This window comes from Mauremys reevesii, linkage group 6 (assembly GCF_016161935.1).
Source record: "Mauremys reevesii isolate NIE-2019 linkage group 6, ASM1616193v1, whole genome shotgun sequence".
In the NCBI taxonomy this organism is placed as follows: domain Eukaryota; kingdom Metazoa; phylum Chordata; order Testudines; family Geoemydidae; genus Mauremys; species Mauremys reevesii.
The window spans coordinates 73,981,030-73,993,841 of record NC_052628.1 but is presented as its reverse complement, the minus strand read 5'-3'; the positions used below and the strand labels follow the sequence as shown (position 1 = coordinate 73,993,841).

The 12,812-nt window shown below is 42.1% G+C and overlaps 1 long non-coding RNA gene across 1 annotated transcript in view; it reads right to left on the bottom strand.

The window, feature by feature from the left end:
- The window catches only part of LOC120408253, a 118,564-nt gene extending 108,859 nt beyond the window's left edge, over positions 1-9,705 (bottom strand). Inside the window, exons 1-2 of the long non-coding RNA XR_005600568.1 lie at positions 9,648-9,705; positions 6,526-6,653 (exon numbers count right to left, since the gene is read on the bottom strand). This is a non-coding gene — a long non-coding RNA (uncharacterized LOC120408253). The remainder of the gene's footprint in view (positions 1-6,525; positions 6,654-9,647) is intronic.
- Positions 9,706-12,812: the final 3,107 nt, after the last annotated feature.

The following is a 12,812-nucleotide window of genomic DNA, read 5'->3' as shown; positions in this document are numbered from 1 at the left end:
TCCAAGTAGGCTGTCTTTGGAAGCACTTTCCAGTGTTGTAGCCATGTTGGTCCCAGGATATAAAAGAGACAAGGGATAAGGTAATCTCTTATATTGGACAGACTTATGTTGGTGAAAAAGACATTCTGAGTACCCTTCCCAGACCTGAAGAAGAGCTCAAAAGCGTGTTTCTTTTACCAACAAAAGTTGGTCCAATAAAAGATATTACCTTCCTGTTTGGAAGTACTTGTTATGAATGCCCTCTTTGAGGAAATGTATAAGATGAGGGGCTGCTCCTCTAAGGATTTAATTTCACTTTAGAAGTTGCCTAGAGGTGACTCACTGAATGTTCACCTCTGTGCAGATACAACTATGGATTTGCAATGAAAAGCCTCCTGAGCTTTTCCTTGTGGATAGCAGCTCCATTAGCCCCACTCCTTTTCAGTAAGTAGTACAAGGAAGTGCTCTCTTTCCAACAGAGGATGTATGTTAGCACAATTTCATCTATTTTACTGTGTAGTAGCATTGACCCATTTTGACTGCAAATAAGTATAATATAGCTTCCTGTATTATTTCCAGGTGAAATGCTCTAAAGTGTATTTTTTTCCAGCATTTTGAAAGCATGAGTATTTCAATTTACAGATAACCATATACTAAAATTGTGCACTTCTACAGTAGAAACAGTGGGGTAGTCTTTCTATTCTAGTTACATTCTGTTGAGTGCACCTCCCATATTCTGGGCCTGGGCATTGGTCCTAAGCTAAGGATTTAAACGGGGCTGCAACAACTGCTTAAGGGTGAGAGGTCCTTCCATATCTGAGAATAGCTAGATAACATAACCTGGCCACTAGAGCTGGTCAAAAAAATTCTGTTGAAACTTTTGATGGGAAATTGTTTTGACTAAATGATTTTTTTTCCTGTGAAAAGCATCTGCTATTCTCAGAAAACTTTCTTTTTTTGATGAAAACCCAAATGCCTAGAAAATCAAAGACTTTGATATAGCCTGCCATGGTGCCTTATGGAAATTGTAGTTCAGTTTATTCATGTCCCCTTTCTCCTCTATGATGCACCTCAGCCAGGGACTCCCATAAGGCAACTGTCTCTCTTCATCATGAAGGGAGATTGTGGCACATCAAGAAAGGTGTAGTCTGATGAAATGCCTGGTTTATAGAGGAGAATGGGAACAAGAGGCACCTGAACTAGAATTCCCATGAGGTACTATGGCAATATTTCTGAATCAAAATATTTGGGAGGTTGATTTTTCGTGAAACATTTTAATAACGTTTTTCATTTTTATTGACATTTTCTGCAGAAAAAAACAACCCCATTTTCTGACCACGTCTCTTGGACACATCATTTTTCTTGAATGCCACCTAAACTGATGCTGCAGTGGGGAAGGTGATGCAGAGACATTCCACTGGCTCTACTCAGATCAAGGAATCCTCTTATACAAGATGGAATTTCTTAGGGAATGTGTCCATGGGCGCCAACTTATATGGGCTCGTGGAGCTAAAGCCCCAGGAATATTCAAAATCAGGGGCTCTGCTCCACCAATATTTGGAGCTAGGTTTCGCCCCTTTAAATTCCAGCCGCGGCCGGGAATCAGAGGGCTCTGGGCTGCCCGCTACGGCGGGGAGCCCAGAGCCTTTTAAATCCCAGCCGCAGCTGGGAATCAGAGGGCTCTGGGCTGCCTGCAACCGCGGGGAGCCCAGAGCCTTTTAAATCCCAGCCGCAGCCGGGAATCAGAGGGCTCTGGGCTGCCTGCAACCGCGGGGAGCCCAGAGCCTTTTAAATCCCAGCCGCGGCCGGGAATCAGAGGGCTCTGGGCTGCCCGCTGCGGCGGGGAGCCCAGAGCCTTTTAAATCCCAGCCGCGGCCGGGAATCAGAGGGCTCTGGGCTGCCTGCAACCGCGGGGAGCCCAGAGCCTTTTAAATCCCAGCCGCAGCCGGGAATCAGAGGGCTCTGGGCTGCCTGCAACCGCGGGGAGCCCAGAGCCCTTTGAATCCCAGCCGCGGGGGCTGGGATTTAAAGGGCTCAGGGCTCCCAGCGGCTGCCAGCAGCTCAGAGCCCTTTGAATCACAGCCCCTGGCCGCTGATTGCCCCCTCCCCCGACCCCCGCCCCAACTGCCCCCAGGACCCCACCCCTATCTAAGCACCACTGGTCCTTGTCCCCCGTTACCCACTCCCGAGACAACTGCCCCTAACTGCCCCTTGGGACCCCAGCCCCTATCTAAGCCTCCCTTCTCCTTGTCCCCAACTGCCCCCTCCTGAGACCCCACCCAACTTCCCGCCAGGACCCCACCCCCTACCTGTCCCCTGATAAACCTCCTAGACTCCCATGCCTATCCAATTGCTGCCTGTCCCCTGACTGCCCCTCCCAACCTCTGCCCCATCCAACCCCCCCTGCTCCTTGTTCCTTGACTGGCCCCTGGAACCCCCTACCCCTTCTCCAACCTTGTAATCTTGTGGCACTGACGCGTTGTAGCTTCATTTTATATTGGCTTACAGGGCGGGAGTGGGGGGGGCACCACCATTTTGGGCCCCACCAAAAATTATACAAACCTGCCGCCTATGAATGTGTCTGCTGAATTTAGAGCCGTTTTAAACATACAGAAGTGATCTTGATGAATTGTAGCATCAAGCTACTGCAATAAGGGGAGCCAAGTGTTGTTGAACAATCCATTAAAAGTTCAAAAGGTCAGTGTTTTGTAACCTCATTTTGTGTAGGAATCTTTTTGGATAATGAGCTCTCACAGACTTGACTGTACCAGAGAGGAAAGAGTATGGATGGGATTACACAATTCTACCTGTAGGATAAAATTCTACTTTCAAATCAACCCATGAGACACTATCACTTACATTCAGTTCTGCCTATGTGCATGGAACTCACATTGACAGTCTATCTGGTATTTGAGGTGTCTAGAAAGAGAAGAATATCTGAACTGAGAACATCTGGGCAGAATTTTAGCATAAATAGGTTTGTTTTTACAAAGTAAAGTGTAAGCCTAAAATCAGCAAGCTTAACTAACTTTTACTTGGTTATGTTTTCCCCTTTGGCTCAGCAGAGCCCAGGCAGAGAGAAAATTGTAACTCAGACTGAAATGATAACACATCTGCCTTCATTGTTTCTTTAATTGTATATTTTCAGCTTTTTATATTTCTCCCAATTTAAATTTATTGGAGTCTCCAATCTTCAAGAACAGCAAAGAGTCCTTTGGCACCTTATAGACTAACAGACGTTTTGGAGCATGAGCTTTCGTGGGTGAATACGCACTTCGTCAGATGCATGTCAGTGGGTATTCACCCACGAAAGCTCATGCTCCAAAACGTCTGTTAGTCTACAAGGTGCCACAGGATTCTTTGCTGCTTTTACAGATCCAGACTAACACGGCTACCCCTCTGATACAATCTTCAAGAGGTGGATTTTAAGAATATTTTCCCCATAACAGTGTCAAAGAAAAGGAAATGCATCTTATAACTATTTTTTGACACAAAAGAGGGAAGCATTGAGTTTGCAACTTCCAAATGAATGGTCCAAGTTTTCCCTTGACTGGGAATTCACAAGGGCTTCATATAAATAAATACCTAATGGTGGATTTTCCAAGCAACAGGCAGATAATCTTTTATCATCCTTTCCAAGAAAACCTATTAATAGCATGAGCACCTTAAAAGATTGCTGTAATAGTGCAGTTAAGGTGAAGCTGACATTCACCTTCCCTATCATCTTGGAAAAAGCCACAATAAACAAATATTTCTTGGAGAAGATCTGTGAAATTACACTGGAGGGTGCATAGCATTCATCCCAACAGAGGAGGGCATGGGGATACCCTCCACAACTGCTACTCTAGCTCCTAGACTAGAAGGGCTGTGACCCCTGAACACCCTGGCATATTTGGAACTGGTGCCATGCCTAGTCCTGCCCCACCCAAGGAATATGGACTCTTCAGCACAGAACCCCAAAAAGGTATTTAAGTTCCTAACTTCTACTGAAACAATGGGAGGTGGATGCTTCATACCTTTGAGAATCTGGGCTTTCATGTTTATCTAGTCCACGGCTGCCCACTTGATTGTGCTAGTGAAATCTGGCAGCATCTACAATGTCGGGGACTTTCCATGGTTCCTACACTACCAGTGGAACATCATGTTTGCTATTTATTCCATTTTTATTTCAGGTTTCTTGAGCTGTGCGAATTTAGCATTACGATCTGTGTTTACAGTGTTTATTCCATAATTATAATGGTCTTTAAATGTAGGATATATAAAAGTGAGTAGATTCTCTCAAAGTGTTTCACTGAAACATAATATCCTAAACAGAATCCATTTGTTATAAAGGGAGTCTCGCAAGCTCTGCAGTCAGAATTGCATTTTACAAACACAGACAAAGCAAAGCAAAAACCTCTTGTCTATTTTTCCAAGATGAGATGGGTATACCATGCCACAAGGGTGCATCCCCTGAGAACTTCAGGCAGTATCATACTAGCATGGATGAGTTATGATTAGATGTAATATCGAAGTGTCTAGGAGAAAAAAAGTCTGTGGAAGAGACACAATTTTGAAAACTTAAAGTTTAGTGTTCAGACCCTAAAATGGGGGCAAGGGAGACACCAACTCGCGTATAAAAAAACCAATTCTCTTTGTTAATAGCCTGCACTCAGATCTTTGAGAAGCACCCTGTTTTAAATTCCTCAGCCTGTGGCATGTGCAAGTGTGTGAACAGTAGATCAAAACACCTTTTAAAAACAATTGTTTAAGAAGTTTTCTGGTTCGTTTCCTGCTGTCATAGTCTCTGAAACTCAGTTGATTGGCACACATCCAGTGTGACTTGTTGCTGAATACATTAGGGGCTCAGGAGCCTTTTGACACCAGTTATGTGTTCAGTTCAGTGAGATTTGTGTTACTTCCTCTCCTCTCCCTACCCCACACCCCTATACCTGGAAGGCAGTGTGTATTGGTGAAGAGACCCCTCCTATTTTGTAATAGTCAGTTTCATCCAGCACTTCTACATACCTTTACAAAGTGGTTAAACAGGTAAAATTCACTAACACATAAAAGAACAAGATATAAGTCAACAAACAGAATGCTACGTGCAGAGCATCAAAACATACAGATTAAAGCACAAATAACCTTTTCTAGACTTCAAAAATCTTCTGCTTGTCATTTTAGAGCAAAAAACTATCTAGCATGAGCTTTGATCATCTGTAATAGATTCTTTCTGACTGGTTGTCAACTTGAACATTAAAATGGCTGGCTGAGAAAGCGCAGTAGTGGCTGTGGTAAAGAAAGATTAATCATTTGTTCCAACTAATGAAGACATCATCACTAGAGTAAATCAAACCAATCCAGTATCATTACCCACTGATATTTTCTTTAGAAATCAAAATTCTTTTGTCCATGCATGCAAAGTTCAGCATACAAATTAAGGTGTATCTGCTTCAACAGCAGTACTTAAATGATTTCTTACCCTCGCAGCTACAACTCTGCAAATTTTATGATGAAATAAACAAAGATATAAAATGATGAGATAAAACAGAGATACATTCATGAATGCTAAGTTATTCAGATATTAAATTAATTACATAGTTAAAGAGTGATTGCTTCTTTTATCTTCTACCAAGTAAAAACCAGAAAAGAGATCAAGAAACACAGCTGGGCATTTATTAATTCTATTCTTTCCTCCACAATTAAACTTTAATCAGTTTCAGAGAAGATTTGAGTTCTGTCCAATGCAGTTGACATACTTAAAACATTGATAAAAAGATACATAATTTACCTGTAGTGGAATTTTTTGAGTAAAGGGATTTTTTCTCTGGTAGATAAATAGTTTGTAGCAAAGAAAGCAAAGATTTATATAAGGAAATATTATCTGAAATTAGTTATAAAATACTCTCATACCTGGCTCTCTTTTCAGTTATGTTACTTATATGAAAAACCTTTAAAAAAAAGATGTCTAATCTGAATAGGAAAAGTGTCAGAATTGTTGATCATTATGTCCTTATTGTGATTTTTTATAAATATTCCTTCAGCAAACATACATAGCTAATGTAAGATTTATACAAATCAGAAAACAAGAATTCATAGTAGAAAGTTTAATGCAAAAGTTTATAGAAGGAAAATATCTAAGATCATTTTTCAGAATGAGAAAATGTATAGGTAACATGTTGCAGCACAACTCCCCTTCTTTCCCTCCCCTTTACCAAACAAAGAGCCATCTGCTTGAACTGGGATATAAAGCAATCCATCTTTTTTCACCTGGTACTATAATGCAATCCAGAAAGGATCGGTAATCACATTGCTGCAAGATATCAATACCTGTCAGACCACAAAAAGCTACTGCTGCCTCAAACATCAAATTAGATCAATTGGCCATCTGGGGTGAACACATGGAAGAACACATAGAGAACAGTGACCAGCAATTAGATTCCCGAAGGCCTCAGCCAAAGAAAGGAAGCAGGGATGTAGAGAGCACATCTTTAACTGTTCCAAATTATGCCACTATCATCTTATAACCTTACTGAGATTTTAAACAATTAAATAAAAGATACCTACCCAAGAAGGCAGATATTCTCCCATGCCATGCATCCTGGAGTAGACGACTGCTGCAAACCTACTACTGGATGTAGATAACAGATCAGATCAGGACATGAGGTTTTCCAGATTCAAGGTGAATGCAGCCTCTGTAACAGATAAAACAATGAAAATATGCTTACCTGATCCAAGAGACAAAGATTTGTCAAATTTCTTGGGTGAAGGATACAAAGATTCTGAAAACTGTAGATCAAGCTACCATTGACCTAACAAAGGGCCTAGAGTGAAATCTTTGGGAGAGGAGGAAGACTACTTTGCAGGATGAGGTCCACAGTTAAATTATAATATAAACTTAAAAGGGGGGGGGGGATGGTTACAGAATCCTGACCCTACTGCTCAGGAACCCTGACCAGAGCTGTTCAGACTGCATGCTTTTGGAGCAGCACACAGATCTTGGGAGCACAGGAATACCTAAGAAGTGGTGCTGAAGCCCCATCACTCTCCTGAGTACAGAATCAGTGATTTTACCCCCGATACAGATAGAAGCGAGGTCACTGGGAATGGAAGTTGAGAGGGAGGCAGAGTTTTCTAAGGTTCCCACATAGAGTCAAAGGTTTCCTTGGCTGAATGACTTCCAGATAAGCATGAAGCTGAGCAAGCCTCAGCCTAGCACCAGAGCTGGCTGACAGTTCAAAATTAGAGGTCCATCATTATCCTCCCTCCTTACAAGCAAGCAGATGGGGACAGCCAACTCCAAGTGCTGTTTCTGAAGGACTCACACTGACTCCACAAATCCCTGAGCCCCTCTCTCTTCCCCAGCAGGTGGCTCCACAGAAGTCACTGCTGGCCCCAGAAAGCAATAGCTCTCCCATGGCCTCTATACAGGAATGTGGGATCAAGATCCAATGTGGATGAGTAGAAATGAGCAAAAAGAGCAATTACAAGAGCTCACAGCGCTTTTGTGGGCCTCCTATTGGTCCCCACTGCAGAATAGTCAAGCAGTTGCTCTGTGCCTCCTACCACACTGTCCAGAAGATTGCTAGGATAGTCACTGAACATTTTCGGTGAGGGAAGAGTGCGTTTAAAAGGGGAAATTACCCTGGTTTTTCCTTACCAATATACAAATTACTACTCAAAACAAGCAAAAAAACCAGGAAGCTGTTTAAAAAAAAGAAAAGAAAGAAAGAAAGAAGCCTACATACACAAAACACCACTCATTGCTCCTGATTCTCCTCTCTTGCCAGTGTAAATCAAGAGCAACTCCTTCTGAGTCCGGGCAGGTACAAGGGTATGAAAGTAGGGTAACAAAGAGAAGAATCTCACCCCAATGTTTTTGGGTTTTTTTCTATATTCTTAATATTTTAACCAAAACTAACAAATGGACATTATTCCCCCAGATAAAGGGCCACACAAAAGTTTTGATTAAAAAAAAATTATTCTGAGTCTACTCTCAACAACAAATCCGCCTTATTTTGAGACAGATAATATCTGTTTAGAAGTGCATGCGAGAGTATTGAATACACTGAAGTCCAACAAGATACCAGTTTGTATTCAGACTTTGGCAAATGATAAAATAGATTTATGTCTAATTACTGCACCCTCACAGAGTCACAAACTAGAAACTGTTATTCAGTGGTAAACCATTTGCTTAACATGATGCAGCACATTTTTTCCTCAAACTGGGATTCGCCCTCCCCACCCACCACACACACACACACTGGAACTAGGAGTGCTGGGGATGCTGCTGCACCCCCTGACTTGAAGTGGTTTCCGTCATATACAACATTTACAGTTTGGTTCAATGGCTCTCAGCACCCCCACTATACCAATTGTTCCAGTATCCCTGCACACAGCTCTGCTTCCAGAGCATGCACAATTGAGACACCCGGTTTTGAACACTTGGCTCAGTAAAGAAGTTAAAGTCTTGAGAAAGTAACCTTGGAAGACAATCTTTCCGTACCCAATTGGGATCATTCTGTGGCCCCTTGTTAGCCTTCATTGTTACTGAATGAGGACAAAAATTCCACTGATTAAACATCCGAAAACTACAAGAAAAAAAGGTATACTGTACCAGAACACATAGCCTCATAAGTGCCATAATTGTATTTGTCTCACTGGCTGTTCTGGTGTATGCCTGCAGTATGCATTCATAGCATTATCAGAAATGTGTGGATTCAGTGAATAACTTCTCATTTTATTCTGTTATCTTTAAAATTTTTCTTTTCAGAAATGCAGAAAGACAGATCTCAAAAGCCAAGGATGCCGGAGGAACAGATCTAGGATTTTGCAGTATGGGGATGAGTTAGAAATGGAAGGAAGGTTTGCAATGCAGATTAGAAAGCACATTTTATTAGTATTCTAATTTGAATGCTAAGAGGAAAACCATGCTGCTTTGAACCAAACAACCAATTTTTGCCAAAAAGATTTTTTAATAACCCTCAAAAAATCAGCTACAAATTATAACAACATTTCTGAAGAAAGAATTAAGATAAGTATCATTTATTTGAAAATAAAGAGTTTTCAGGGAGCTTTTCAAGATAACCAAACTCAAAAGTCACCCTTTCCCTATCAATATAACTATATTTTTTGTGCATTTACCCTCCATCTGCACCAAGCACTCCTCAGGCACAGCTGAGAATCTGGCATCCCCCCACACCCACACCCACACACATGCCATTTCTTTAGATGGGCACTTGAATTCTATAGAAATAGATCTGGACAGCTGAATGCCCTGACCCCATACAACTGGAAGCAGTGTAAATACAGGAAGCAAAACCCACAGGAAGTGAATATATTATGTTATACAATACAAAGCCTATTTTACCAAAGCTATACTTTGCCCTCAGTTTTCCAGTACTGCTTCTCTCTCTCTCTCTCATGTTTTGGATTAAGCCCTTCACAGCAGGACTTTTCTTCAGTTGATGTCTTTATAACATCAGTTATTCTTTGGAGTGTAACAAATAAATACATAAAAAAATAAATAAACAAATAAATAATCATGGGTGCTTCAGGAAGGGTTTCATGGGGCAGAGTAAGACAGAGGAAGGAAGAATGGGAAGAAACTTCATGAGGGGGCTGATCATGCAGGGAAGAGGCTGCAGGAGTGGGATACATGAAGGGGTTTGTGTTGGGGCTGGACTTACCATTAATGCTATCTACAGTAGTTGTTAGGTCACTGGGCCCCAGCTTTTCCCCATCTCTTGCCCTCAGTCATTCCTGCTCCATGAAAGACCCTCTTCTGGTAAGTAGTGACCAAGCCCTGCAGCTAGGTCAACAGTTGAGTCCACGCTCTTCCAGGGCAACAGAATCTACCAAAATATACCAATGTCCCCATAAAAGGAAGTGTCTTCAGCCCAACTCCAGGCACCTGTGGGCACTGCACCCTTGCCTCAAGGCTTACAATGTCTCTGTCTCCCCTTATCTCCATAGGGGGGAAGGAAGGAGCTTCTTCTTGCTTCATAGGATGGTGGTTAATAGAGGAGCCCAGGCCCTCCCATTCCACCAGGCTCCACCCAGGGCCCTGCAAGTGGCAGCAATAGTAAGCACCCAGCTGTGCTCAAAGGCTGTCTCTCAGGGCTACTTCCTACTAATTACTTTCCCAGTGCAGGGTGTGGTCAGAGTCTCACAAACAATCTAAGTGAAGCATTCCTTAATCCTTAAAAACAAACTAGTCTCTCCTCTGGAGTGGGGACCTGAGATACCTGCCACTCATGGATCTCCTACAGCAAGGGCTCCCACTTATCCTTATTCAGGAGTTCGCGGGATAGGTCCATCCCCCTGTCCTATCTGCTATTTCCCACCCTTAGTGGGGTGTCTGGCTCTCCTTCAAACTCCTCCACCAGCTACAGCAGCCTTTGCAGGTGGGGTGGGGCTACATGGGCCAAGAACTGCTTCTTAGCCCCTTCTATCCCAGGGTGGGATTAAAATACCCCATCACGGGGATGAATACGCAGTATTCAAAGATAAACACCATATATTTATTTTTAAAAAGTGTTGATATAGCCCATGGGTGGAAGGATGGTTTTTTTGCAAATACAGAGTGTTGCAAATACAGAGTACCTACAAAAGGTAAGCCAAGTTGGTAAACGGAGTTCAGGCACTCTGGATGTTTTTCCAAACCCAACAACCACCAAACAAAATGCTCCTTTAAAGCATGATGAATGAGGCCATTCATTAAAGAGGAAGAGAGTACCCTGTGCTAAGCTATAAAAACATTCCCAAATCCATTTATACACTTGCCAACATAGTCACTAGTTTTATTCTTGTTTGAAGTTCCTTGCTACGCTTTGGTGCCAACTCAAAGCCTCTTCCTTATATTCCTTGTATGGTTCAAGAGTCCTAGAGCATGGTTTTCCAAACCCAATAAGAAAGAAGCTCAGAAAGAGTACTGCAACCTACCCCAAGGGAGGGCCTTCCAAGATCTTTGTGTGGAAAGGACACCTGCTACAAGGAAAAAGAGCTTAGTTTTATTCACTTCCCTTTGACCTCACACAAGGTTTAATATGAGTCCATGGATCCAACCAGAAAAAGAAGTAGGTGAGCTGGGCAGAAGGTGGGATGAACATTACTCCCTCCCCAATATTAGCACAGTAGAAGGGTTGTATTTCATTTCCACAGCTACCCTCCATGAGCGGGAACTCCCTCTTCTCCCCCCCAACCCAATTCCTTTAAAGTGAAGGTAAATTCCAGGTAAACTGCCAGGTAGGGAAGCCATGGCAGCATCATTTCAATGGAGCCACACTGCTAGGGAGAGGAGCCTGCAACGAAAACAGAACAAGAGCCAAGCTTCTAACAGGTTCTATGTGGATCCTGAGGGATCAGTAGCATTTGTAAGTAGGCCCCACAACTGCTGAGAAAATTCACCCAGCAAATGTTACTGAGATATGTCATTCTTTAGTCTCTTCCCACAGGAAAACCCATCTTTTAAATGGGGCTTGAGAAAGACCTGACCAGACGGGGAAATGTATATTTGGAGAAGTATACTGTAACCATCTGCAAGGGAAAGCTTGATTTTTAATTTTGTTAGCCCATTTATTCTTTGGACTCAGTGTTTGGTATTGAATAGTCTGTGCCGTGGTTTGGTTTTTGGCAAGTCTAAAGGAAAACATAAGTAACATTTCTTTTGCTTCTTATACCCCATTGGAGGTGAGATCCTCCTTCTGCTACAGGATTCCCCCCCTAAAAAAACCCACCCACATAGTTGGAGAAACACTTCTCTATAGCTGTTAGTAAGCCTCTCCATTCCCCCCAAATTATCCCCTTCCTACCAGGGGAAGGCAGTAATCTATGCCAAAATATCTATCTGGGATTAAGTGTACTGTGAATTTAGAAACTTCATCACAATGTCCATAATTTCATTTTCTTCTGATCCCTGCAGTAACCCAATGTGGCTGGCAGGGCAGCTGGCTACAATGTGGACAATCAGGAAAAAAAGATATCACAAACAGTGATAAGAAATTCCAAAATAGCTTTTGCAGCCCAGAAAAGTGCACTGAAAAGCTTGTGTGTATTTGAATCATGTTATGGTCATTGTACAAAGATACAATAAATGTGCCTCAAACCTTCTTAGTCTCCAACCTTCAGCACTTTTGAGGAGATAGTTGCCTTTGAAATAGCTAAGATAGATAAATGGATGGATAAATAGCCATATAAAGAAGGAATTGTTTTGTTTCACTAGTTTCTATGATATGTTACTAGCCTAGAGAGCAGGATTAATGCCGTGGAGACTAAAATAGGATGTGAATGTTGCATATGTCAGTGGAACTCAACCATGATGAGTTCCATGAGTTTGCACAAATCAGCATGATTTGCTTCCCTCAGCTAAAGGAAGTCCATCTATCTCCTTAGCCCTTTTTTGCTGAGGGCATTTCTTTTCCTCAGTTTATTCAGGAGCCAACCTCAGTGTTTATAGATTCCCTCTGATAAAGTGAACATCCCTTAGGTTTCCTTTCAACAAGTTTCAGTATTTTAGACTTGCCTATATTCTGTCAGCAAGGACTGCAATAGCAGTCTCTGGAGAATTGGATGATTATGACAGGATTTGACAGGAAGCGTGTAGGCAGGTTTGAACTCAGTGTTTTACATGCCAATTAGAGGATTGCTTCATATCTATACAATAAATATTCTTATGGCTTTTTCATTCAGGGCCTTAAAACTGATACTTTAACTTCATATCTTCCACTGATAACAGGATGTCTGGTTGTTTTATGCTGCGATGGATGGTAAATACTCGCTTTCCTTTTTCCTCCATTGAACCATGTCTGGAAGACTAGCAAAACTGCTTTGCATCCTTTCAGAAAAATGGTTAC